Here is a 27,488-nt window from a genome sequence, read left to right as displayed (position 1 = left end):
TCTGAGTCACATCAAAATGGGACATTGTCCGCAAAATGGAGCTTTTCTGGGGAGCTTCTAGACAGGTCAAATAGTGTCAATATTATCAGAATGGGACTTTCTAAAAAAAATATTTATTTATTTATTTATTTATTTATTTGAGGAGTGGGGAAGGGCAAGGGAAGAGGGGGAGAAAGAATCTCAAGCAGACTCTGTGGTGAGCGGGGAACTTGATCTCACGACCCATGAGATCATGACCTGAGCCAAAACTAAGAGTCAGATGCTTAACTTTATTTATTAGGCATTTTTTTTCTTTTTAGCTCTTTATTTCTGACTAAGCCACCCAGGTGTCCCTAGAATGTGACATTTTGTAAAGCTCCACATTAGGTCTGTTCTCCTCTGATGGCTACAAGTCTTCTGGTTGCAGCCACTGTGATTGTGAGGCTGCTAGTTTTCAAGGCTATCACAAAGTCTAAGAATGGAAGTAATTTAAGTTACAATGCTAGAAATCCTGTCATTGTTATCAAGGTCAGGCTATTTTTCTTGAATATACAATCTTGTTTATAGATATTATAAAAGCATGATTATAAAACATCATCAGAAAATTGCCAACAAAAATATTAAATAACTTAAATCAGAGATTCAAAGATTCAGGAAAGGTTATGAAAAACCATTAGAGAAATGAAATCAGAGGTGCTAGAACACAATAAAGAGTAGATATTTTTTTAACTACTGAAAATTTTAGGTTCATTTCTGTTGCATAATCTAGCTTATTATGACAGACACAAAGATTAAAAACAAAATGTTAATTACAGGAGATATAAAAAAGAAATCCAAAAAATACATAGCCTAAGAGAAAGGAAACACCGCAATGGTAAAGAACACACATTTAAGAAAGACTTAAGAAAAGCATACTGCAATGAGAAATAAGAAAAATGGGGATTGGTACACAGATCAAAATGGCAGTGACAATTTGATCCATTGTGTCAACACTGAAATAAATTCTTAGAAAATTATTTGACTTAAAAGATGAATTTTTGGAAGACCAGGAAAAAGCAAAGCAAAACAACACAAATTGCTTTTCTTAAAAAGATTTTATTTATTTATTTGACAGAGATACAGCGAGAGAGGGAACACAAGCAGGGGGAGTGGGAGAGTGAGAGGGAGAAGCAGGCTTCCCGCTGAACAGGGGGCCCAAGGCAGTGGTCGATCCCAGGACCCTGAGACCATGACCTGAGCCCAAGGCAGACACTTAACTGACTGAGCCACCCAGGTGCCCCCACAAATCACTTTTAAAGATTAAAAAATATATATTAGTCATTTTCAGATACAATAATTTGAAAAATTATGTCTCCTCTTATTGATATTTGCTCTGGGACATTGAAATGGTTTTGGATTACCTAAATATCACTGAGAAGGAAAATTTAAAGATGAATTTCTCTTCACCTCAGAAGACACACGCGGAACCTGGTCAGATACCCTGACAAAGTCAGCCTAAGCTTACTGGAAATATGTGATTTTATATTCCTCTTGCGGTGGGAAATGAAGCAGGCCAATGTCATCAGCTTAGGATAGTCAGTCGAACCAGGAATTGCTTGAATTCCTAATGGAGGGAAGAGGAAAAGAAAACAAAAGCCTCAAAGCTAGGACTTTAGGACACAGCTACATTTTGGGGTGGGGAAGATGAAGAACAGGCAAAAGCAGAGGCAAAAGGAGACATCAGAAAGTAGGAAATGATGATAATAAGGGCAAAATCAAGAATGATGGATAGTCAGTATGGTTAGGTACTGTAATGAATGTTAAGAAAGTTGAAGGCCCTCACATATGTTTGATTTTATTTTCTTTTAAGTGATGTATTATATTGCTAGGGATTGAATGTAGCCAAAGAACACAATCAAGGAAATAGAAAAAAAAAAAAAAAAGGTAAGTAGGAGGCAGTGGTCAGAAAAATAGAATTCCAGGGATTCTAATGCTATTTCCATTTCTATTACAAAATGCCCCTGGGCTAATATTATTTTGAAACTATATTACTACTACTTAACATGACAAAATATTTCAAGTAAAAACAACGGAACAAGTTTTTTGGGTTTTTTTGTTTGTTTTTTGTTTTTGTTTTGTTTTGTTTTCACCTGATTTTAAGAATGCATTGTACTCTCCCAGTTGGCTAAGCTATTTGAGGAACTAATTTTCTGTTCTCCCCTTGCCCAGAAAAAATTCAAAAATAATTAATGAATAAAATCAGGTTGTGCTATGCGTTGAGATCTCTATAAAACACTTTTCTCATTGAAGTTGCTTCATACACGACAGCTGTTTTGACGACCGCTTTTACTATCTCTCTGTGGATTATTCTCTATCCTTCCCCTTGTTAACATGGACTGACAATCAGTGATCATTGTTAGCCTGAGCATCTAGCCAGCAAGCCTCCTGCAATCACAGGCAAAACAAAAATCCTTTGCTGCAGAGCTGAATGATTATTAGACATCAATAAATCCATTCCACTGTTCTTACTGAAATTGAAAGGACAATTTCTTAACCTGTAATAATATTATGCCAGAACAAACAAGGACCACATATAAATGAACATTAATGGTAAGGTGCAATATGTTCTGCTTGCCTGCTAGCAATGTGCTGATGTTAGTGTGGGGGAGGAAAAACATTGCCCTTTGAATTTTTATCATTGTCATGTAGGATTTATTAAACACTGATATAGTTTTATTGAGCTAGGTCCTTTCCAAGCAAGTTTTACAAGCCCTGACATTTAAGAGCCAGGATTTTAAACCAACCCATGTTGATAAAGTTGATTGTAAAATGCTGGTACTTAAAAAAGAGAAATTAAAAAATTGGATGAGGTAAGGGCAGTAACATTGAGGGCAGAACAGTTAAGAAAATAACCTCTGTGGTTTATCTCTAGGAGAGATAAAGCTGAATTAAAACAAAAACTTTGAGTCCAAAAAAATGTCTAAACCTTGAAATGTACTCTTATTTTCTAGGAAATAAAGAACAATTAAAAAATAATTTGTAGGAAAAGATGATGAATCTTGGTTAGGATGAAGGGAGGTATGTAAGCTACAGACACTCCCTGGTATAAGGTTATTGGGTGACACAGTAAAATCATGTAACTCTTTATATGTGGAAATGAATTGCAGGAAATTCCTAAGACTTACCTGGAATTGTTCTCCTTGGATCATCAGTCCTTGGTGATAATTATTCTAATTAAGTTATCAGCAGATTTTTCTTTCACAGGTATCCAAGCACTTCTGTCTCTCAGCAGATAATCTTCATAAATGGCATGATAGAGTAGAAAGCAAGTACAATTTTAAAATTAACTTAGGCTGTACTACATATCTACATGAAATGACATCCAGCTTAGTAATCATATATTGTTTCCCATACCAAATTGTTTACACAAATGAGGAGAAAAGCAGCTAAGATCGAATGAGTCAAAGAGGAATGTAGAGAGTGCCCCTTTCTTTTTCCTCACTTAAGGATTTCTATTCCCACCACTACTCTACTGAAACTGAAGTGCCTTTGTTGATTTTTGAAAACTTTCTTTTAAAAAGCTCATATAACCTTACATCTGTTGACTGAAGCTCAACCTATATCCTATATCAATGTTTCCATTTTAATACTCCTATAGGAATGAGTATGTGATAATCTCTTGTAAAAGTGAAACATTTAGAAAATAGTTTATTTGGCTTTCATTAATTATACTAGGCTTCAGAGCTACTTTTGAAATACTGCCTAAAAGTTGCAGGCATTAAAGATTTGAAGGAGTTGTGAGATAGGATTGTTTTAACTTGAAGAAGCTTTCCTAAATTGTTTCAGGAAACACTGTTTTTTTTTTTTTAATTATTGAAATGGGGCACCTGGGTTGCTCAGTGGGTTAATCATCTGCCTTTGGCTCAGGTTATGATCCCGGGGTCCTGGGATCGAGTCCCTGCATCGGGCTCCCTGCTCAGTGGGGAGTCTGCTTCTCCCTCTGCCTCTGCTTCTCTCTCCCTCACTCTCTCTCTATCAAATAAATAAATAAAATCTTTAAAAAAATATTTAAATGAATCCACTACTATCCATGGATCACACACCCAGCTATGGTAGGACTCGGAGAGGTAGCTCATAGAACCAAAACTCGCAAAGTCTAGTTAAAAAGCCAAAATTTTAGTTCTTTCCTTATAATAATCAATGCAAGGTCATGAAAACAAGTCATGTTGAATTAAAAGCACTTTCTCCCCTCTAAGAGATCTATTTTAAAATGGGAAAGCCAGGTTTTGCTTCCAATACTCCTGCCCTTTCTTTTCATGCTGATGTATCTCTTCCTTAAATATTCTATTACAAATTATTAGATAGAGTCTACCTTGAAATCCATTGCTTCTTGCCAAATTACTCTTTACTATATGTATTAATAGGGACATACTTTATTTTGGTCAACTTACTGTCAGGGGTAACTCATTCATGCTGTGAAGAGGAAAACTGGACCAGAAATGGCAGTAGAATTAGCCATAGTTGTTCTTCCATTCCATCCCATTAAGATTAAGCATTTATTACAGAATCCCTTGGGCTGAAAGACTTAAAAGACAAAATCTTCAAGCTCTTAGCCTATTTTGATTTCTAACTTTATCTATAAATTGAAAGATATTTATATATTTAGGCTTGCTACATGAGCATACTCTTCTAATCAAGCCTAATAATTAGAGTCCGTTGGGGAAATAAGAAATTTAATTTCCTTTCTTCTTCCACTTCAACCTTTCATCAGAAATAATTGTATGGCTCAGACTCTGCCTGGAATATGTTATTAGACGATCCCTCTGCTTTACCAGATTGAGCAAGATGCATCTCTCACCTGAGACAAACAGGCCATCTAAGTCTGACAGTTGCATATTTCCATTATATTTCATTATATATATATATATATATTTCATTTTATATATATATGTATATTTCATTATATATATATTATTTTTTTAACTAAAGGGAGAGCATGAAAATAAACGAGCCTTAAATGACCAGTAGAGTTAGAAGAGTTTTTATAAAGACCAGAGGTAGTATGTGAGAAAGATCAAGCCTGGGCTTCTAATTGCTGACTTAAGGAGAATGAGTTGTCAAAACTGAACCAACAAGTGTCTGAGATAGTTTGACTAGAAGAAAGGTCATCACATGTTGATCATGTTTTCCGCATTCAATTTTATTATGAGCACTACCATCTTCCTTCCCTCTAGATGTGGTAATAGTTGGGAGAAGAAGAAGAGAAACACTTGAGATCTCTCTGTGAACCTTAAAGGAATATAGTGTAATAGTCTCTTAAATTTGGTAATAGGAAAGGCCTGAAGGAATTTGGTGACGATACCAGGACTTAAATATTTGGTTCATAACCATATATTACTAAGTTCCCTAACTTATAGGAAGTTGGCAAGCATATTATACTCAAATTTAAAATTTTCATTCTTTCAACCACACTATCTACACTTTTATGTTTACATCAGGCAGTGGGAGGGATATAATTAAAATCAAAGATGATGTGGCTTATTAAAGAGGTAGCCAAAAGCAATAAAACCTTAAATAAAGTTCTAATGACACAGAGATGTAAAAGTAGAAATATATTTAGTGCAAAAGTAAGCAGATATATTTGAATATATTGAATTGGGGGAATAAATTAAAATATTTAAGTATTCAGCAGTTTAAACAAGTTTTTGATTATTGAAATATATCTCTAGATTTTTTAAAGTAGATTACCAGATAATTTTTAAATGAAAAATATCAGGTTCAGATGATCGGTTATAATTCAAAAATCTATGAGGAAAGTATATTCTTAGGAATAGTTTATCATTGATGATTAAAATAACCAGATTATAACTTACTAAAAATATAATTATGCTCAGTGTGCCTGGGTGACTTGATCTGTTAAGTGTCTGACTCTTGATTTCAGCTCAGGTTATGATCTCAGGGTTATGAGATTGAGTCCTGCTTCAGGGTCACACTCAGCATAGTCTGTTTGAGATTATCTCTCTCTGTCTCCCTCTGACCCTCCCCCTGCTCATGCTCTCTTTCTCTTTCTAAAATAAATAAATAAATAGATAGATAGATAGATAGATAAATAAATAAAATATTTGTAAAATATATATGCATGCTTCTCCATAAGTAAAATTTTGTTATAGTTCTTTTGTTACAAATGTAATTGGCTTTGTAAAACATCAAATAATTTTTAGGTAGTAATTCTATAGCACTTTAATACACAATAAAATATTTTGACAGATATCTATGAATATCAATAGAAATCTCTATACTTTCATACTTCATAGTGAGGGAAAGCTCAAAAATTATTTTCATATTTTAGAAAGAAAATTTAAATAGACTCTCAGCATGTAATAGTAGAAATGTGTTTGTAAAGTTAATTTAGTCGATGATACCTTTTCTGTTCTCAGGTGCTCTCATATTTACAACATTTTAGAAAGCTGGTGTCAGAATATCACTTTAAAGTTTAAGTACATGAAATGGGAAGTTATCTGTCTTTCATATTTACATGTAGAAAAATTTTTAGAGGCAAAAGTCAGCTACATTGGACATGGCTTTTTATTGACTGATAGCTTTAGAGTTAAGATATGTCATCATTCCTTCAAAGCTTCTGTTTTCTTCCTGTAATTACTGAAGGATATGTATTTGACTATCCATCTTCTACCTTAACAGATTCTTACTGAAATCAATCAAACATTTTAACAAAAGGAAAAATTCCTATACCCATTTTAACACCAAAGAAGACTAAAATGTAAGAAGAATAACACGAAATTTGTTACTACTGTAAATCAGACTGAATTTCAGTAAAGAAGGATTCCACTCAGCTAGAATTCTGGGATTTTGATTGAGATTGCATTGACTCTATAGATCAAATTGGGAAGAATTGACATCTTGACAACACCACTTACTCAAAACACCCATTTAAGTATAGAAGCTGAGGCATAGTGTAATAAAATGACCTGGCCAGGGTCACAGAATTAAAAAAACTGAGATATCCTTAGTCCTATTTCCAAACTTTTTACATCCTTCACTGTACAATAAGAGCCAATTTTCAAAAAGTGTAAATCAATTACTAATAATTATTATTTCCTTGACTCCTAACCTAGAGAATAATAGTTGAACAGGCATCCCTCCCACCTATATAAATCAAAGGTGGTAAAGCTTCACCTCAGTCTCTGCAACACAAATTATAATTGTTGCCCAGCAGCTTTTTCTGGTTTATTTCTCTTTTCTTTGGCCTTACTTTGTCCCTTTCTTCTCCACAAATCTTTGAGATATTTCTATTATTGGCCTTACCCTGTCAGGAAATTCTGCCCAAGAAAACTGTATAATTTGTACAGATTTAGTTTCTCCCATTTGGGATGTTTTCCTTCCTTTTTAAGAAGCAGACATATTACTATCATTAATCTCTGAACACTCCATTTGTGCATGTGCAAAATTTTTCTTTAAGTCCCTACAACACCTGGTGTAATAATATATATATTTTTCTCCCCAGATATCAAAAGAATATATTTAATGTTTATAAAATTGTTATGTTTTTGCTCGTAAAAGACATTTTATTGCTTCAGAGTTTTTTTAATTCCCATCACCTCTACATCATATGAATATAAGTTGTGAATGAAAATTACTGATGCTAGAATGTTCTGTAGAGGTTCTAGTCTATTTGATGACTTTTCTGATCCTTACCAATCATTCTCTTTTCCTAGTATCTATGGATACTTGGGTGAGCCTAGAAAGTGTCAAACACTTGTTTAATACATTCAAAGTGCTAGAAGAAAGGCTTATCCTATTAAAGTTAGCACCAGCTGGTTTTCATAGAAAGAGAAAAACAGGAGAGGCACTTGGGTGGTTCAGTCGGTTAAGTGACTGACTCTTGATTTCAACTGAGGTAATGATCTCAGGGTTGTGAGATCAAGCCTCATGTCAGTCTCTGCACTGAGCGTGGAGTCTGCTTAAAAAAAAATTTAATTTTTTTTTTAATTTTTCTCTGAAAAAAAAAAAAGATTTTCTCTTTGCCCTTCCTCCCCCCAACACCCTGCTCACATCCTCTCTCTTGAAAAAAAAAGAAGACAACAAAAAAGTATACTTCTAAAATGAATACACACTGTTAATAAATGTTATTACAAATACTTAAACATATACTTGTGGGAGAAATGTTCTTTAGTTTTCATGTCATTTTCTTTTGAAATTTATGTTATTTACTTCTGCATAAATTATGTGAGTAATTTGTATTTTTACATTTTGAATGAAAAACCAAATTACATTTTTTCAAGTAATACCAAACATATGGAAATATGATGAATTTGTCAGGTCTATTATGTGTCCAGATGTCCAAATGTGGATATTTATGTTTATTTCTGTGGAAAGATATCCTCTTATTTTTACATGTGATTCAGGGCAACCATCTCCTCTCCAGGGACTCCAAGTATGTCCCACTTCTCTGCTTCCATAATGCCATGGCTACTTGTTATTCATTTAATTTATCACATATTTATTAATAAATAATCATCTTCATATCTGCCTGTCAGACTATGGGACACCTGCTGTCTCTTATTAATTTTTGAAAATCTATGATCTATCACAACAGATTTAGTCACCGTTAGATAAATCTTTGTTGATCCAATGAAGAGATGTTATCTTTTGACTGAGGATAAGGGCAAATATTTACTTAAAAATGATACGTGTTGAACACATCTTAATTCTAGCTATAATAATTATAAATTGTGAAACCTTGGGAAAAAAATACTTGGTGTTTTTAAATTTATGTTTCCTTACTGGCAGATTATGATAATTAAATTTCTGTGGCATTTGGGTGTTTCCTCTCTTCCACGAATCCAAATGTATAGGGAAGTAAAATCATTCAGCCCAAGAAGGAGTTAATCTTATTTGGGTTATCCCAATAAGATAAATTGCATTTTCTTTGCCAGACCTATAAAGGAACATTTTGCTCCCTTCTGTCAATTAAGATTCAAGTGGAAATCTGTGAGCACGGAATAGTGATTTTGAGAAAAATTTTCACAGCCTCTGTATGTTGAGTGTTAAGTGGATTACCTGGAGCTACTGGTAGTGCCTAACCAGGTGTCCTGCTAACCAGATGTCCTGCATCTAGCAACACTCAAACATCTATTGGTATGGTTTCTGAATTATAGAGAATGAGTAGAAGGATGCGAATTGACCTTCCTAACTAAGGAATACAAAATAAAAGTGTTTTCTGGTGCCCTAATATGCATGCTGTCCAAAATATTAAATGAGTCTGCAAAGCAGGAAGTGACAATATATTCCTAAAATCTCTGTATCTGGCCATTTGTAAATGTCAGAAGACACACATGAAGTGACCATCATTATATAAAAGATGACAGGGTTGTTTACATTTATTTCACACTGTGAAAAAAGTACTATTTTTTAAATTCTTTACATTCTTTAAATTAAGGAAATACTTTAATATCCTTAACCCAAACTGATAGGAGACTGAGTTAAGAGAGTTTTCTCTTAGTATGGTAGAGTTAAGCAAACAAACTTTAAATATTATTTGGATATCAAATATATATCACATGTATATATCAAATATATATGTATCATTTGAATATCAAGATGATGAACTGTTTTGGCAGTTAGAATGAATTCTAATGGTATATCTTGTCTCATGCTTTGAGTGTTGTTGATTTTTATTTTTTATCCTCTATACTCCCATAAAGGGATTTCAACACATGTTTCTTTATGTAATAAATTAATGACAAACACTTTGTTTCTGAATTGGATTACTTTCCCTTATCTTTTATTTTTTTAGAAATTAAAATCAAGCTCTTTTTTTAGGAAACATTCTTTTACATCCTGTCACTACCTTGAAAAATACTATGCCATGCTAGATGCTTAGTTTTTCTACCAGTTCCATTTTTCTGTATTAATCCTCATCAACTGGAAAAATGTAAAGGCAAAAGGACCATGCTAGTGAGCCATGTTTGGGGTTAACAGACAATGATCAAATTCAAGATAGAGAATGCATGCATGTTATAAGCCAGCATGTAGTAAACTTAACAAAAGAAAGAATGAAAGAAAGAAAAAGAAAGAAAGAAAGAAAGAAAGAAAGAAAGAAAGAAAGAAAGAAAGAAAGAAAGAAAGAAAGAAAGAAAGAAAGAAAGAAAGAAAGAAAGAAAGAAAGAAAGAAAGAAAGAAAGAAAGAAAGAAAGAAAGAAAGAAAGAAAGAAAGAAAAACGAAGGAAGGAAGGAAGGAAGGAAGGAAAGAAGGAAGGAAGGAAGAAAAGAAAGAAAGAAAGAAAAGTCCTCTTTGATCACTCTACAGTTAGACCAATGTGTGTAGCTTATCCTTATGCACCATGATTTCCAGGAACAGACTAGGCTGACTTCAAGGACCAGGGGCAGGGTGGACACTAACAAAAAAACATTCATATTATGAAAACTGTAGAATGTGCATTTCCACCATCACCATGAATTACTTTTAATAGCATTTGTTTAGCTTTACATTGCACCTAATTTATCAATGTACTCTTGCTTCCAGCAATACCTAGTATAATAATTTCTTCTTGCTAAAACTTAACTGAATTCTTTTTTTAACTTAATTCTTATTATCAAAAATCTAGTAGATCAGTAACATTTGAAAATAAATCAGATAAATAAAAACAATAGTAAGATACTGAAAGATGAATGGAGAGGTTAATTTGTAATAAAAATCTCTCCTAAAGGAGCTAAAGGAATGAAAAGTCTTCAAATGACAGAAGTAATTTTGTACTCCTGAGCAACTGACAAGGACAAAATTGTGCTTCTTGTTTTTACTAACATTTGCTCTACTATCATAAAGCAATTGGGATCACAAACACTACATAAAAAATCTACCCATTTTTAGTGAGGTAAGTTTCATTGTTAGTAAGCCTAAGAAAAGCAAGTCCCATTTTTGTAGTTTTCAGGAAGTTTGATCCATAAAACTAGCAGTGAGGAGCAAGCAAATAACATGACTGAGACCTGGTGTTTAGTAAAGATATGTGGCATAAACTTACAACTTCTTGTGACATATTGAAATTACTTTGCCTTCCTAGAATTTTTGTGCAAGAAGTGAGGAATCACTATGTTTGCATCCATCAATCTACAACAACTATTGCAATATAATGTTTTGACATCGTGAATATAATGCAGTGGGATGAAATCAGAAAATGGTAATTTTTTTTTAATGTTTATACTTAACATGAGGACCTTTACTGTTATTATTACTAGTTTGGTAATTTCTCCTTAGCCTGAGCAGCAACTGTGATTCTAAAAAATTATATTCTGCATAGGATTTTTTTTCACTACATGATATTTCACAAATGCTGATCATTATTTTAAAGATTTTATTTATTTATTTGAGAGACAGAGAGAATGAGAGAGAAAGCACATGAGATGGGGGGAGGGTCAGAGGGAGAAGCAGACTCCCTGCTGAGCAGGGAGCCCGATGCGGGACTCGATCCAGGGACTCCAGGATCATGACCTGAGCCGAAGGCAGTCGCTTAACCAACTGAGCCACCCAGGTGCCCGCTGATCATTTTTATTATACAAAAAGGTAGACATTTTTATTCGTGTATCGCCCTCTACTCATTATGAAAAACAAATAATCACATAACAGTCATCTTCTAAAATGTCCTTTATGTTTGTCCCTTCTCTAGTGTTATTGATCCTGTATTAGCCTACACTTTCACATTTATTCTGAGGCAGATTGGTACATTGGATTTCCAATGATCACCTGTATTACTAGTTTTTGCCTCTCACACGAAATGATTAATCTCTAAAATTTAGGGTTTCCTATCATGTCAACACTACAGTTTCAAACATTCATTGATTTTAATAAAAGACATTGCTGAGGTCAGAATTTTCTGTCTGCATTTCAAGGTCTTTGACGGTTTTTATCACCCTTTTCACCAAACTCTATCTCTCCCTAATTTTTTGACATGTAGCCCTAAGTTATAAAGAACTACTTTTGGAGGAGTTACTTCTTGGAACACATAACATACAATGGCTTTCCATATTTTCTCAACTTCATTTTACTTCCTGCTGCTTGAAATCCTCTGTTATTATCCCCTTGCCAACTATCTCATCAATTACAGCTGAATCAGAGTCAAGCTTCCTTACAAAATATACATGAAATATTAATTCTATAAAATCTTTACAGTAACTCACGTCAGCATCACTCATTTGAGTGGTTTATTGTGTGTGTCTTACTTTCCCAGTTTGATTGTGGGTACAAAGGCCAAGACTGTGGAGTAAGAGAGAGTACTGAGGTACATTTATTTCCCTAGGCTCCATGTATTTCCCCTCAGAGAATCCATGCTAATGCAGAAAAGATATTTTGTACTGTTTTATTTGTTTGAAATAGTAGGATGTTTTTGATAAATGCAATTTAAAGAAGATTATGGAGGGAATAAACCATGTCTACTTCATCACATTTGAGCTGTAACCACTCATTGCTTGTCTGCGCAGTATCTGATGGCATGAATCATATCTCCTCCTCGAGGACTACAAGCGAGGAGCAGTTCTGTTTGTAGCCTAATGCAACTGCACTGAAATGTGATCTTATTAGAGCTAATGTCAGTGAACCTGTCAGATTCAACATCAAGTTCTGTCATTGTCTTAGGAGCAATGAGGTATTACTCTGATTGATCTGCATAGTTGCCAAGTGCTTGGCATCACTCAGCTTTTCCCTGGATTTTGAATAAGTTCATGGCTATCAATCAACATATATATATGAAATTATTTATCTGGAAATCTGTGACATTAATATTACTGAATCCCTTGTGATTTGAGCCAAATGTATTGGCTTAAAATGTGTCATCTATGTAACTGCGAGGGATATTTGCACTTTAAGTTATATCTCAACATCATGTAGAGGCACAGTGTATTAGCTCATTCTTTAAGTAACAGAATTTAAGTAACTCTATTTTCACTGCATGCTATAAAAATATTGAAATTTGCTTTAACTTGTAAAAAGAGAAGTGACAATTACATAAGCATGACAGCATAAAAAATTTTACTGATAACATATAGTGTATAATATTAGTGATTCTGAATGTGAGTGATTTTGGAATGTCTTAGTCATTTGTAACTTAACTTCATGAATGACTTTTTGTGAGAAAAAAGTTTAACTTACTGTCTTGAAGGAAACTCCTTCACCTGATGTCATTGTCTTTCTTTTTTAATCTCTAAGCAGAAATAATCATTCAAATAATTTAATTAATTGTATATTAAATTTCTTCAAATCTTATGATTTCAGCCATTCGAAAACACACCATTATTTTATGAATCATGAATGAAGGAAAAATAAAAGCTTCCAACTGAACCAAGATAAAATGTTTTATAGCGTTCTAAAAGTTGTACACTTGTGGAAATACCCATCTCAGTCTTAATTAGTGAAAATTTTAATATATATTACCCCTGAGATTACCAACAAGGAAATGATGTGCAAAATTAATTAGTTAAGGTATTCCCCAAGTTCTTTATATTAGTAGTTGAACTCTTCTGAATCTTTTTTTGACTCAGAATTATTAATATTTGTATGTTTCATGTAATATCATCCTCTGTGCCTTCAAAAGTGTTGTCAATGCAAAATTCTTAAAAGAGGACTTACTGTCCCTAAGGTTGCTTATCAACATTTACACCAGTTTTACCCGTTTTTGTGCATGTGAGCAGGATAAGACATCTACAAAATTCCTAACAGCCAACTGTGATTGTAAGATGAATTCTGATCTCACAGATGTTGAAATGTGACAAAATATGTGTTTTAAACTGATGAAATAATGCACAATAACGTTTTCCTTCTCCTTGGAAAAATGCTAGTCAACTCATTCAAAACCATGCTAGTTTGTAAAAGTACATGTGTTAAGAAATTGTTTTGGGATTCATCCTAGAAATGACGCACCACTGTTGTATTTCTTAGTCTTCACTGCAGAAGCATTCATTCTCACAGATTAGTCCATAAAATTTTTGTGAAGATGTTTTTGTTTTAAATATCCACTGCAAATAGCTTGAGGTCATGTGACTAGTTCTGGACAATGGATTGTAAACAAAAGGAAGGTATATCACTCTGGGTAAGAGTGTTAAGATGCAGTGTGTGTCCTACCTCTTTCTTTTTCATGAAGACCTTGAAATTCATATGAGAAGACAAATAATACAAGATTGAGGGAGACTGGATCCCTAAACGGCATGATGGATGAAAATTCCCTTAGTGAAAAACTTGTTTTGCTAAGCTATTGAAATTGAGTTTTCTCTTCTCTGCTTAGCTTAATCTTGGTAATGACCTCAGTGCCAAATTTCTAGATAAATTGAGCCCCATAGATTATAATTTTTGAATGGCATCACTTAAAGATGGAGTTAATATGGATTTTTAAAAAATCCTCCTTTTTTAGGTGCTCTAAACTAATTTATGAGCTAAAAACATTTCAATTGCAAAGGAAGATAAATTATCACCTGATATTTGGATCCAAGAATGGTTAATTACCTCACAGATGCTACAAATACAACACTTCTTCATTCTACTTCTAAGTCAATGATGAAGACATAAAATAATAAATAACATTATTTTAAAATCTTAAAATATGAAACATTACACTTTGGATAAGGTGATGAAGGATCCATAAACATGACAAAAATTTTTTTTTTGTTTGCTTGTTTGTTTATCCTAAATCTCAAAAGGTAGCAAATACATAATACAATGGAATTTTAGAACATTCCATTTGTTTTCTTAAGAGATATAAATGATATTTTTCCTTTCTTATAATAACTTTATAATTGATGGTGTTACAGGTATAATATACCTAAAAAAGCCTACAACTATAGTCTCTAGCAGGATGTCCTTAGGCCTTAGCCCTTCTGCTCCCACTCCAGGCTGACTTCCATGTTCTAAACCAGAAAGTATAAGCTGATGAATATCAAACCGTGCCAAGAGCTGAGAGGCTGTTACTGCTTTTAAGTCATTCCCTCATAGTCGATCAAAACTATGCACATACCTAAAACACACACACACACACACACACACACACACAAAGCCTAAGTAAATATTTAGATTTTAAATCGATCTTTTTTTATGTATTACTTAGCACTGGCCTACAGAATTTGAATTTGAAACCACTTTTAAGTAACAGGGGTTTCACTAATAAATTGAAAACACTCATGATGTGTTCTAAGGACAGTTGTCCATTAGACTTAAAGTTTTAAAAACCTTTAAATTTATGTCAGCGAATCACTTACTGTACAGAGACCATTTATTACTGATTTAATTGACTGTGAAATATTTTGGGATGTATCTAAGTTGATAATATGTTGATGATAAATTCAGAGTGTGATTTATGAAATATTCCTTCCAATAGTAACTATGCTGCATTATATAAAAAATTTTGGCTTGGCAACGTTTTTTATAAATATGAATGATTATTAAATAGAGATAGCATAGTACTCATTTTAAGAAGGTTACAACTTTGGGGCCATTGCTAATTTTCCTAATAACATAATTTTGCCCAAAAACATCTAAAATAAAAATCCCCAAACAGTATTGGTAGCCATTAATTTTATAGAGGGGAGATTAATTCTCCTTTGCCTCAGTTTATAAGATATAATATTAGGAATAAATTGCAATTATATTTCAAACTCAGGTTAAATAAAAAGGCTGCTCTTTTATGATGTATAAGACTAATTAAGCATAGGGCGCCTGGGTGGCTCAGATGGTTAAGCGTCTGCCTTCGGCTCAGGTCATGATCCCAGGGTCCTGGGATCGAGTCACGCATCAGGCTCCCTGCTCCTTGGTGAGCCTGCTTCTCCCTCTGCTTCTCTCTCTCTCTCCCTCTCTCTCTCTCCCTCTCTCTCTCTCCTCCTCTGTCTCTCATGAATAAATAAATAAAGTCTTTAAAAAAGAAAAAGAAAAAAAAAAACAATGGAAATCCTTTAAAAAAAAAAAGACTAATTAAGCATAAGGGAAAAATTTCCCTGAATCACATCAATATTTCTTTAATGATAAAAAACATTTCAATATCTTAAAAAACTATAATTTTCATAGAGACCTCAAAAATCACATTAAAGTGACATTTTAATATCTAAATCAGGTTATAAATTATTGATTGAAGGAAATTTTGAGGTGTAGTGAAATTAATTACTAATTCAGCTAATGATACTTTCCTTAAAATAGTTTGAAAATGGAATATATTGTGCTTGCTTCGGCAGCACATATACTAAAGTTAGATAATGGAATATAGTAATTTTCCATATGGTAGCCTCAAGTTTTTCACAAAATCTTAGGAACTTAAAACAATTTTTATAAATATCCTATAATTTCTGAAAATATTAAGTCCTTCAAACTATCAAAAAATTGTTTTCATATAATCTCTCATTATTTGGGAGCAAAAGTCTGTAACTATCTGAACATAGGCAGACTGAATATATTAGCAGTATCTGGTTGATTAATCAACTAATCACTCATTAATCTATTGAAAGATTACTTGCTATGATTTAAATCATTCATGATACATACAAAATCATATCACATACATGTATAATCCTCTCATATACTGATAAATATTTAAAGAATGTTATACTAAAAAGTCAGATTTTTAAGTGATAACAAACTCCTCCATGTTGTGGTATTAACAGGATGTTGCCAAATGATTTCAGTTTAACTAAGAACTGGCTATAATCAATAAATATTTGTCAAATTCACAAAATTACGTTCTACTTGCCTTTCTAATCACCTGATTCACACCTGCATTCCCTGCTAGCAAAGAAAAACCCAATCTTTGTATAATGATTTTTTTGTGCTTACATCTGTCCATTTCTCCTAATTCCTATAATTCTGACTCCTATATTCACCATTTTTCCAGCGACCCTGAACTCTCCCATGCCAGACTTAGATTTCCAGCTCTGGTGTGTCTAAATCAATCCTCCAGTACTGATTTCTTTGATTTACTATAGACTCTGTTTCATGTACCTAGTACAATTTTATATAGCATTTTTAATGGAAAAAAATTAATGTGTATCAGTTATAAAAAGCTTAGCATATATGGGTAAGACAAAATAAAAATTATCCATTGCTTTTGAACAATGATCCGGGTGTTGCTATACTTTCTGGTATCTGTTTCTCCTTATCTTGCTCTCTTGATTTATAAATCTACCTCACCTCTAAATGACCAAATACAACCTTGTAACTTTCGTCTATTCAGTTCATATAATCTAATTTAAATATAAAAGGTTAAATTGTATTCCACTTTATAAATATTTATACAATATTTATTCCACTCTAGTTGTGAGCATTTAGATTCTTTCTGAATGTCGAGTATACAAAAAATGATGTAATGAATTTGCATCTTCCTGTTATTTTCTGCTCAATTCTTAGGATTCTGTATTAAAAGATACAAACATTTTTGAAGCATTTTTTAAAACTACAATTTAACATATGCTCAATGCTGAAAACATAATGAAATAGACACAGAAAAGCTCACATTTCCTGAGGATAATTACTCTTTAACTCTTTCTCTGTGTCTTTTCATCTTCTTTCCCATACTACTTGCATGCTCATGAGACGAATGAGCATGTAGTCTGTGTGTGTTTATGTGCAATTTCTTTACTGATTTTTCACATTGAAACACTTTATTGTACATTCGGATGCCAATCAATATTTCTTTTACAATTATATATTTAACTGCATAATATTATATTGAGGTAACAAATGTATCTAACCATCAACTTAACATTGTCATTAATATGGTAATACTTTTCAAACATTTATGATTAACTCAAAAAGGTATAATAATAAATGTTGTTATCCAGTTGCTCTACACAATTAGCATTATGGACCAGGTGTAGATTTTCTGGGTCAATGTTTAGCATATATTTAAATATTTTAATAAGTACTCAGAAAAGTATATTAAAAATTATAATTTATGTACCTACTGGCAGATGGTTTTCCTGCTTTATCTGCAACACTGGCTAGCATACAATGTTTAAATGTGTGTAGCACCGAAAGGTGGAATAATTCATAATAAATTAACTTGCCATATATGAATATTTGATTACTAGACTTCAGTTTTATTTTTCATGTGTTTCTTCATTTGTCGATTGACTCTTGTTAGTATCCTCAACAAAGACAGAGAATGTACCCCAAATGGAAATTTGAAAGAAATTAAAAAAGAACTTTACAAAAGTACAGGCACCCTCTTGGAGAACCACATGGGATGGCGCAGAACCTGAGGACCAGTAACAGCAAGAAGCCATTGTCAACCTAAGCCTGATGTGACAACGAGACAGTTACCACCAGAACCCAGAGACACAGACCTGTGTGAAGAGGACCACTAGTGGAAGCTGTGGCGTTATGCTCAGGAATGACCTGAAGAGAAAGAGAGTCACGACCCCCAACCATATTTTCCTTCCTGACATCTCCTTCCAGTGTTCTGAATGCTATACCAATTCGTAAGGTAATGGGCAAGAAAGCCCAGAGAATGGAGTGCAGCTGCCTGAGAGTAATCTCATCTGTCCACTTATATTAGTTTCTGCTGTTGGTTTTGAAATATCATCTTATCATTTTTTGGTTCACTTGTTTATATATTTTGCATTGTGAATTTCAAAGAATTTTCTATTTTTTTTTAATTTTTATCTTTATTTTTTATTATTAAAGATAATTTTATCTTTATTTTTTATTTTTATCTTTATTTCCCCACAAGAGTTATTATTAAAATGTTCTTACTGCAACACTCATGCATGTTCAGCATCCATTTTCATCGATCAGGAGGAAATAATAAATAGTTGCTATGGAATATTTCATATGCAAGATATATAAAAGATACTATATTGAGCATAAACTTAGCCATGACTCAGCTTAAGGAGGAAAACAATACAGATGAAGTTTTAAGTCCTTGTTGCTATTTTATTGTTGATAAATCATTTTCAGAAGTGTTTTACTTCTCAGGTTTTACTCCTTCACATTTTACTCCTTTCTAAGTGATCTGTGATTATTTTTTCTTTACAGACCGCATTTTTGAACGATCAAATGTGATTTTCTCTTTCACCTTCTTCCTTTCCATGTAGTCTATTAACAGAAATATCTTCTTATATCTGTCTACAGATTAGACCAAACACTAGATCAAATTCTGTTCTGTGCTTAGTATTTATCTAAAGCACAGGTGTTTGTCTTCATTCAGAGTAAAATGCATTCTTCAGACCATACTCTTTATTAGTCTTTGTCTGTTTTGTCTATTTGTTTCTGAAAGTGTATGTGAATAGGCTTGGAATGATAATGGTTGTGGCCTTACTTTCGCATGTTCTCTGGCTAACTCAGGAAGCAGAAACTTCACAACAGAGGGATATATCTCCAACTCAGATTAGAAACTCATGATCTTGGACACAGGTCCCTACTGAAATGCAAATTGTCTCCTTTACTTTCTTCAGGATTGTTCATTTGAAAGGTAACATCAGGACAACATATGCTGTTAAACCTAGAGAGTTTTCTAATTCATACTACCTTTTGGAGGAAAGTTGAGAAATATTCTAGAAAGGCATTATTTTAATGTATCTAAATGAATTTTTTGTTTTGAACATGCAAAACATGTTATAAGTCAAATAATTTCTAAATACATGTAAAAGTGGTAAAATATGCAATAGTAATACTTTTTAGATATCACCCACTTATACATCCACCTGTGGGTGAAGAACTATGACCACATGGATATATTCCCCACAATATCTCAACAGTATCATCTCTGAAGTTGAACTGCTGACTCATTAGGATCCATTTACCCCATTACTGAAAGATGTGGTAATAGCCTTCTGATACAATATTCATTAATTGGAAATGGTTGGACCAATTTTATAGTCTACCAAGTGATGCTATAAATCAAATTATTTTTATGGTGCTATTTTTTTTTCAACCACTAATCTAATTTGTACTACTGTTACAGTTCTTTAGTCAATGTTTTGATTTTAGCATTTTGTCAGTGATAACTTATCTTTAAATTGTCTTTCTCAAAATCTATCCTACGAATTATTGCCATGTCAAATTTAAAATGATCAGACTAGGGTTTGTTAATAATTATTCACATTTATTTTGACCTTATTATCAGATAGTGAATATCATAAAAATTGTACATATAATAAGTAATTTAATCTTCTTGATAATCTGTTGAGTTTAGCACTTATCGTCTCTACATACAAAGAAATTGAAGTCTTAAGATGTCACGTGACTTACCTAAAGACAATGGACCACCAAATGACAAACCTGAATGGAAAACTACGTCAAGTTCCCATTTTCTCAAAATACTATATTCTCATTCCAACAAAAGTCATCTTCTAAGTATAATCATTTCTGTGTGGTACTGTCCTTATTTCTATGCTATTGAATGGGGTACCCCCCACCTTGTTCTTCTATCAGTGCATGTTAACCATGACCTCATATTTATATCCTTCAATAATCTCATATAATTACAACCATTTCTTGAGTTTCCATTGCAAATTAGCATATATTTTGCAATACATTATTTTGTACTTACACAAAATTGGCTTACTCATTTATTAGTTAGTGACTGAACATCTATTTTTTAAACACAGCAGTTAGGTATTGAAGAGGACATTCCAGGATTCAAGACAGAAATGCCTGCTTTTCTGGAGCTTATATTTTAAGGTATAGGTCATAAAAATATAATTTATTTATTGCTTCTAAATACTATAAGATGTCCATTACAGCAAATTAAATATTTCCAAGAATAATTTTATTTCTTTAGAGAATGTGGAGGCACATTGGATTGTTTTGTACCTAACAGTTTGTCAGTTTTTATGAAGTTTAAAATACACATATAATTTGACTCAACAATCAATTCTAGTCTTTGACCATGGTGAAATTAAAACTTATGTTCACACAGAACTTGTATATAAATGTTTATATGGGATTTATTCATAATTACCACAGCTGAAATTGCCTTCAACTGGTGAATGCAAAAGCAAACTGTAGTATATTCATGCAATGGCAAACTACTTGGTAAGAAAAAGGAACAACGCGAAGGACAAAAGCAAGAACATGGATGAAGCTCTAATGCATAATGCTAAGTTACAGAAGTCAAACTAAAAAGGTGTGAACAGTATGGTTTGGTTGAAAGCAAAGCTATTATGAAAGAAAGCTGATTTGTGGTTTCTAGGGGCCGAGGTAAGAGAAGGAGTGTTCTACCTAAGGATACAATGGGACTTCTGGGGTGACAGAAATGTTCTATATCCTGATGGTGATAATGGTCACATAACTGTGGAACTGTACACAAAGAAGAGTAATTGATACTGCAATAAAAACAAAAAGTCCTTAAATGAGTTAACAGCTGACTGAACATGAAAGAAGATAAGATTAGTGGGGAAGGGAAGGCCAATGGAAAATGACCAATCTTAAATACAGATAATATATACTTATACCAATAATCTATATCTATACCTACACCAAATCAAACAAAACAGAGTGTAAGGGTCACATGACACACCCAGTTAAAAGTCCATGATACATAGCAGTTTTAGCCCCTATTGGATAAGATAAACAGTGGGATGGGAACAATATTTAAAGAGAAAATGACTAAAAATCTTGCAAAACTGATAAAAAAATATCAAAATACATACCTTAAGAAGCCCTTCAAATACCATGCAGGAGAAAATCACATCTAGGTACATCATAAACAAACTTATGAAAAGCAAAGGAAAAAATTACAGAGGCAGACAAAATCTCAAATTAGCCAGATAAGAAGACACATGCCTTCTAAAAAGCAATGACAAGACTGAATGATGGCACAGAGAAACAACGGAAATGAAAGACAATCAGTGATATCTAAAGTTCTGAAATATTTTAAGAAGCCAGTCGTGGGGCGCCCGGGTGGCTCAGTCAGTTAAGTGTCTTCCTTCAGCTCAAGTTGTGGTCCTGGGGTCCTGGGATTGGAACCCCGGGTTGGGCTCCCTGCTCTGCTTCTCCCTCTCCCTCTGTCCCTGCCCCCCACTCATTCTCTCACTCTCTGGAAAATAAATAAAATCTTTTCTATTTTTTTAAAGATTTTATTTATTTATTTGAGAGAGAGAGCACAAGCAGGGGGAGTGGCAGGCAAAGGGAGAAGCAGACTCCCCGCTGAGCAAGGAACCCCATGCAGGACTTGATCCCAGGACCCTAGGTTCATGACCTGAGCCAAAGGCAGGCACTTAACCGACTGAACCCCCAGGCATCCCAGAAATCTGGAACTCTAATAAGATATAAAAATTAGTGGAAAGAGTAACTCTGTGCCTAATACAAAACAATATGGACTACTTGCAATAGCAAAAATTATATTGTCTTATATGCCTATTGCACAAAGGATGGAACACATTTAAACAGTTAAATAGTTATAAGGTTCTTACATTGTTTCTTAAGTGGCAAATAATTTATTGTTGATTGCAATAAATCAAGACTATATAATTTTTCAGATAAGCATGAAAAATAATAAAATGAATAGTATAACCAAAAGGCATAGAAAGCAGGGAATAAAAAATTCTTGGGTAATCTAAATGAAAGTAAGAAGGAAGAAAAACATTTTTTTTTCTCTTTTCTATCTTCTTCCTGTCTCGTTTTGTCTTTAACATTCTGGCTTTTTTTTTTTTTTTGAAGTAGTGTTGGAATAAAGAATAACTGCTTTCTAAATAAATGTATGCTTTAATATTCAAAAAGAAATAATTACAAAATTAAAGGAGGTATGCTAATAATATAAAAAAAGGCAAGCAAACAATGACAAAACCAATCAAAATTGACATATTTTGTGCAGAATGGTCCTTCTTAGCTATTTAAATCAGAGAAACCAGCATGATGTATGCTATGCAAATTTAGATGATAGAGGTATGTTGCTAAATCCACCTATATCATAAAGATACATTTGTTTATATTTTACCAATGTATGCGTTCTTGTATATCATTTATTTACCTTTAAATGTGATACTATTTGTAATCTACTGGAGTAAAATGAATTTATTAAAGATAAATAAACCTTAATATAGGTATCCTATTGCCAGAAATGGTCCACTGATGTGGGTAAGGCAATTCCATTTTTGTTCATTGTTTCAAAAAAGTATATATGACATAAAACAATATTTGTGCCAAATGTTGAACTATTTAATATATTCTGCTTCTGTTTAACTATATGTGGATGAAAAATTTATGTCCTTAATTATCTACATTTTCAATTGGTAAGAAAGACAAACTACAAAGTCATAACTGAAATCAATGTAGTTGGAAATGAAAGCAAAGCTCTGTTATCTCTTGCTATTTAAGCTTCTAAGTTCCTTATTTTTTATTACAGTGGCTCTTGATGTATTGTGTTTCTTGGACACTTACTCAAAACAAAAACGTATAAGAAAAATTAAATATTGATGTTCACAGTAGGATAGTTGCAATATTTCATGGAGTTTTACCAAATAAGCAATATTTCTACTTGCTAGGACATTATTTGTTGATGAAAGATTATTTTTCTTTCCACTCAAAGGAAATCAGAAAAGTCATTTTAAACTATATTTAGCTGTTATGGAACTATTTACTTCTTTTTTTACAGAAGCAAGTAGACATGAAATATGATAGAATTGTTGACCAAGATGGCCTTTCCCTGTGACAAATCTGATGATCTCTGTGTTTTAAAACAGGGCATATTGTACTTTAGAAACATGGCTGTATTCTATTTGAAATGTTTGAAATATTTTCTGATTTAAAAAATGTTGAATTTTTTAGTAATAAATTCTTTCCACTGTAGTGTAAAAATTTTAAATACATATAAAGTAATACTCAGATCTTATCTAAATATTAAAACTGATAATAGATAAACATACAGATACCTATATGGCTCTATAACTTACAAATATAATTTCTCAGTATCTCTGATTTGGCCAGAAAGATATATATCAATTTTTATGTAAATAATTAAAATGTATTTTGAAAATTTCTGTCAACATCTAAGTATATATGCTTTGGAATGCAGCAGTAATGACTTAAAAACAATTCAACTAAACACTCCAACTCTCTTGTAGATTCTCTACTATGTTAAGGGTCCATATGAGGTAGTAGACACAGATACAGGTACCACCACTTATTTTTCTCACTGACTGGCATAGTCAATCTCAAGAGAGTCTATAGGCCAAATAATAATAATCATAATAATACTTAATCTAGAGCTAAATATTGAAATCAAATGAAAAATTATATAAATTAATATTTTTAAAAGAGAAAATGTCTTGAGACAAAAACTAGTTGAAATTCTTCAAGACACTTGAGATTTACAAATTAATGAAATCACATATTTTCAGGAAAGCTTGGTGGAAGGAATTGACCTTTATCCTGTGAATGACAGCATGATGCATAGGATACACCTTCTGTCTTTGACTTCTGGGAGCTTCCTGACTAAGCAAGATGAGAAATATACATATTTTAGAGATAAAATATGAATGTTTATACTATATATAAAAGCTTTTATAAAAAGCAAGGGGTATAGGTTTCAGGAAAGCAAACTTTCAAAAATATCAGGAAAGACATCCCGAAATTGTTTCATTTGTGATAGCCTTTGTATAAAAATTCAAATTGCCTTGAATAGCAAACTGGTGCAGCCACTCTGGAAAACAGTACGGAGGTTCTTCAAAAAGCTAAAATTAGAACTATCCAATGATTTAGCAATTACACTACTGGGCATTTATAAAAAAAATACAAAAACACTAACTCAAAGGGATATATGCACCCCTATGTTTATTGCAGCTCTAGATGCAATAACCAAGATTTGGAAGAAGCCCAAGAATTCATCAATTGGTGAATGGATAAAGATGTGAGATATATAATGGAATATTATTCAGCCATAGAAAAGATTGGAATCTTTCCATTTGCAAAAACATGGATGGAGCTAGAGTGTATAATGCTTAGTGAAATAATCTGTCAGAGAAAGACTAATACCATATGATTTTACTCATATGTGGAATTTGAGAAACAAAACAAATGATCATAAGAAAAAAAATGAGAGAGGAAAACTAAGAAACAGACTCAACGAAAGGGAACAAACTGATATTTACCAGAGGGGAGGTGGGTCAGGGGATGGGTTAAATAGGTGGTGGGGATTAAGGAGGGCACTTGTGATGAGCACCAGGTATTTTATGGAAGTCTTGCAACACTAAATTGTACACTGTATGTTAACTAACTTTAATTTAAATACAAACTAAAAAAATAATAAAATAAAATGTGTCACTGAAAAAATTGCATTGAATATGAAAATGTACAGGGAGATCACTAAAATTATGTAAATAAATATATTGTGTGTACAATGTGGCAGGTGCTACTGTAGGCAATTTGCATTTATTATCATCCCCAACATTTTAAACATCACAAGGGCATATGCTCTTTTTTTTAGGTATTTTATTTATTTCTTTATTTGAGAGAGTTAGAGAGAGAGCATGAGCAAGGGAGAAGGGTAGAGGGAAAAGGAGAAGCAGGCTCCCTGTTGAGCCTGATGTGGGACTCCAGCCCAGAACCCTGGGATCATGACCTGAGCAGAAGGCAGACGCTTAACCCACTGAGCCACCCAGACATCCAAGGACATATGCTCTTATTGTTTTATTTTTTAAGTAAGAAAGCAGAAGCCAGGGATAAAATGCCTGCCCTAAGTCATAGATTATTATGGGATAGATCTAGATTCACACTTCAGGCTGATATCTGAGCCTGCTTTCCAAACCACACTGCTATATTACTCAGACCCTGCAACGGATGATAAAAAGACATAATAATGGTAATATAAGAGCTAAAAGCATATTTTTGGTTATTAACATTTATGATGTTAGAAAGAGAAAATAGAACTAGAAGAACGTACTGAGATCAGATTTTAAAGAGTCATGTAATATGTACAAGATAAGATATTTGAATTGGAATCTGTACTCAATGATAGACATCTTTTTGTAAATAAATACATAAATATTTAAATAGATGTGTTGATAGAAAGTGTACTAAGGATCTGTAATATGTCACTAACATTCATTTATCTATTTATTCACTCAACCAGTTGCTTACTAAGTTTAAAAAACTTAGTAAGTTTACTTTATGTTTACAGAATTCTTATTATACGTCAGACACTATGCTACACATAAGGATCCTGATATAAATTAGAGACATTTACTGCTATAAAAAATTTACAAAAAGATTTTTGAAGTCAGGAGAAAATTAAAGTTTAATATGACGGTAACACTTTTCGGTATGCTATTCTATGATTTACATAGATTTGTGCAATACCTTAAATTATTTATATCATAATATACAATGAAAATATATAGGTGTATGAATGCACACACATATAAATAACCACACAATATATAAATATATTTGATGTATTAGTATAAAAAAATCACATAATTTTATGTAAATATGATTACTACCATGCATTTTTTATTGCAGAGTTAATATTCTTGTCATAGGGATAGGCTCTTCCCTCTGTCTTACTCATATGAGACTCATCCCTAAAATACTGCAGGGAACCCCAGGTTAACCAAGTAGTTTTTTTTTAAGATTTTATTTATTTATTTGACAGAGAGAGAGATAGTGAGAGCAGGAACACAAGCAGGGGGAGTGGGAGAGGGAGAAGCAGGCTCCCCGCAGAGCAGGGAGCCCAACGTGTGGCTCAACCCCAGGACCCTGGGATCATGACCTGAGCCGAAGGCAGACGCTTAACAACTGAGCCACCCCAGGTGCCCTAACCAAGTAGTTCTTATCCTTCCATATTTCTTATGAATACTTTTTCAAATAGGTATGCATGCATTTATGTACTAGCTTTCTAGGGCTGCCATAACAAAGTACCACAGACTGTGTGGTTAAAACAACAGAAATCTATTTCTCATTGTTCTGGAGGCTGGAAGTTCAAGATCAAAGAGTTAGTAGGTTTGATTTCTCCTGAGGCCTCTCTTGGCTCAGAGATGGCAGCATCTTCACTGTGTCCTTACTGTCTTTTCTCTATGCAGGTGCACTCTTCAGGGCTCTTCCTCTTCTTACAGTCCTGTTGGATTAGGGTCCTATCCTTATGATTTCATTTAACCTAAATGACCTTCTTAAATCACTGCCGATCTCCAAATACAGCCCTAAGAGTTAGGTCTTCAAAACATGAATTTCATATCTCATATGAAATACACTTAAAGTATTCTAAGTTTCTAAATGAATCAGGGTGATCGTATATGTAATAATTTCTTTTCAGTTGTTATTCAACAAGGATGTTCATTGGTATATTTAAGATAGCACATAAGAGATTTTTTAAAAGTATGTAACAATTTAAGGAAAGAAAATAGATTAATAAAAATGGTTTGATTAAATCAAAACAAGGCAAATAAGCAGAAAAAATTAACATAAGAAATGTAAATTAAATAGAAATAAAATGGTAAGATAGCACATGGAAATCAAATTATATCAGTAAATACAAAAAAATATGCTGGCTTTTTAAAAAGCATTTATTTATATATAGCTTATAAGAGGTCATTTAAATATAAAGATATAAACA

The sequence above is a fragment of the Eumetopias jubatus genome, unplaced genomic scaffold (genome assembly GCF_037043125.1).
Source record: "Eumetopias jubatus isolate StellerSeaLion01/CBP00866 unplaced genomic scaffold, mEumJub1_p1.0 scaffold_1, whole genome shotgun sequence".
Classification (NCBI taxonomy): domain Eukaryota; kingdom Metazoa; phylum Chordata; class Mammalia; order Carnivora; family Otariidae; genus Eumetopias; species Eumetopias jubatus.
This window is presented reverse-complemented; position numbering follows the sequence as displayed.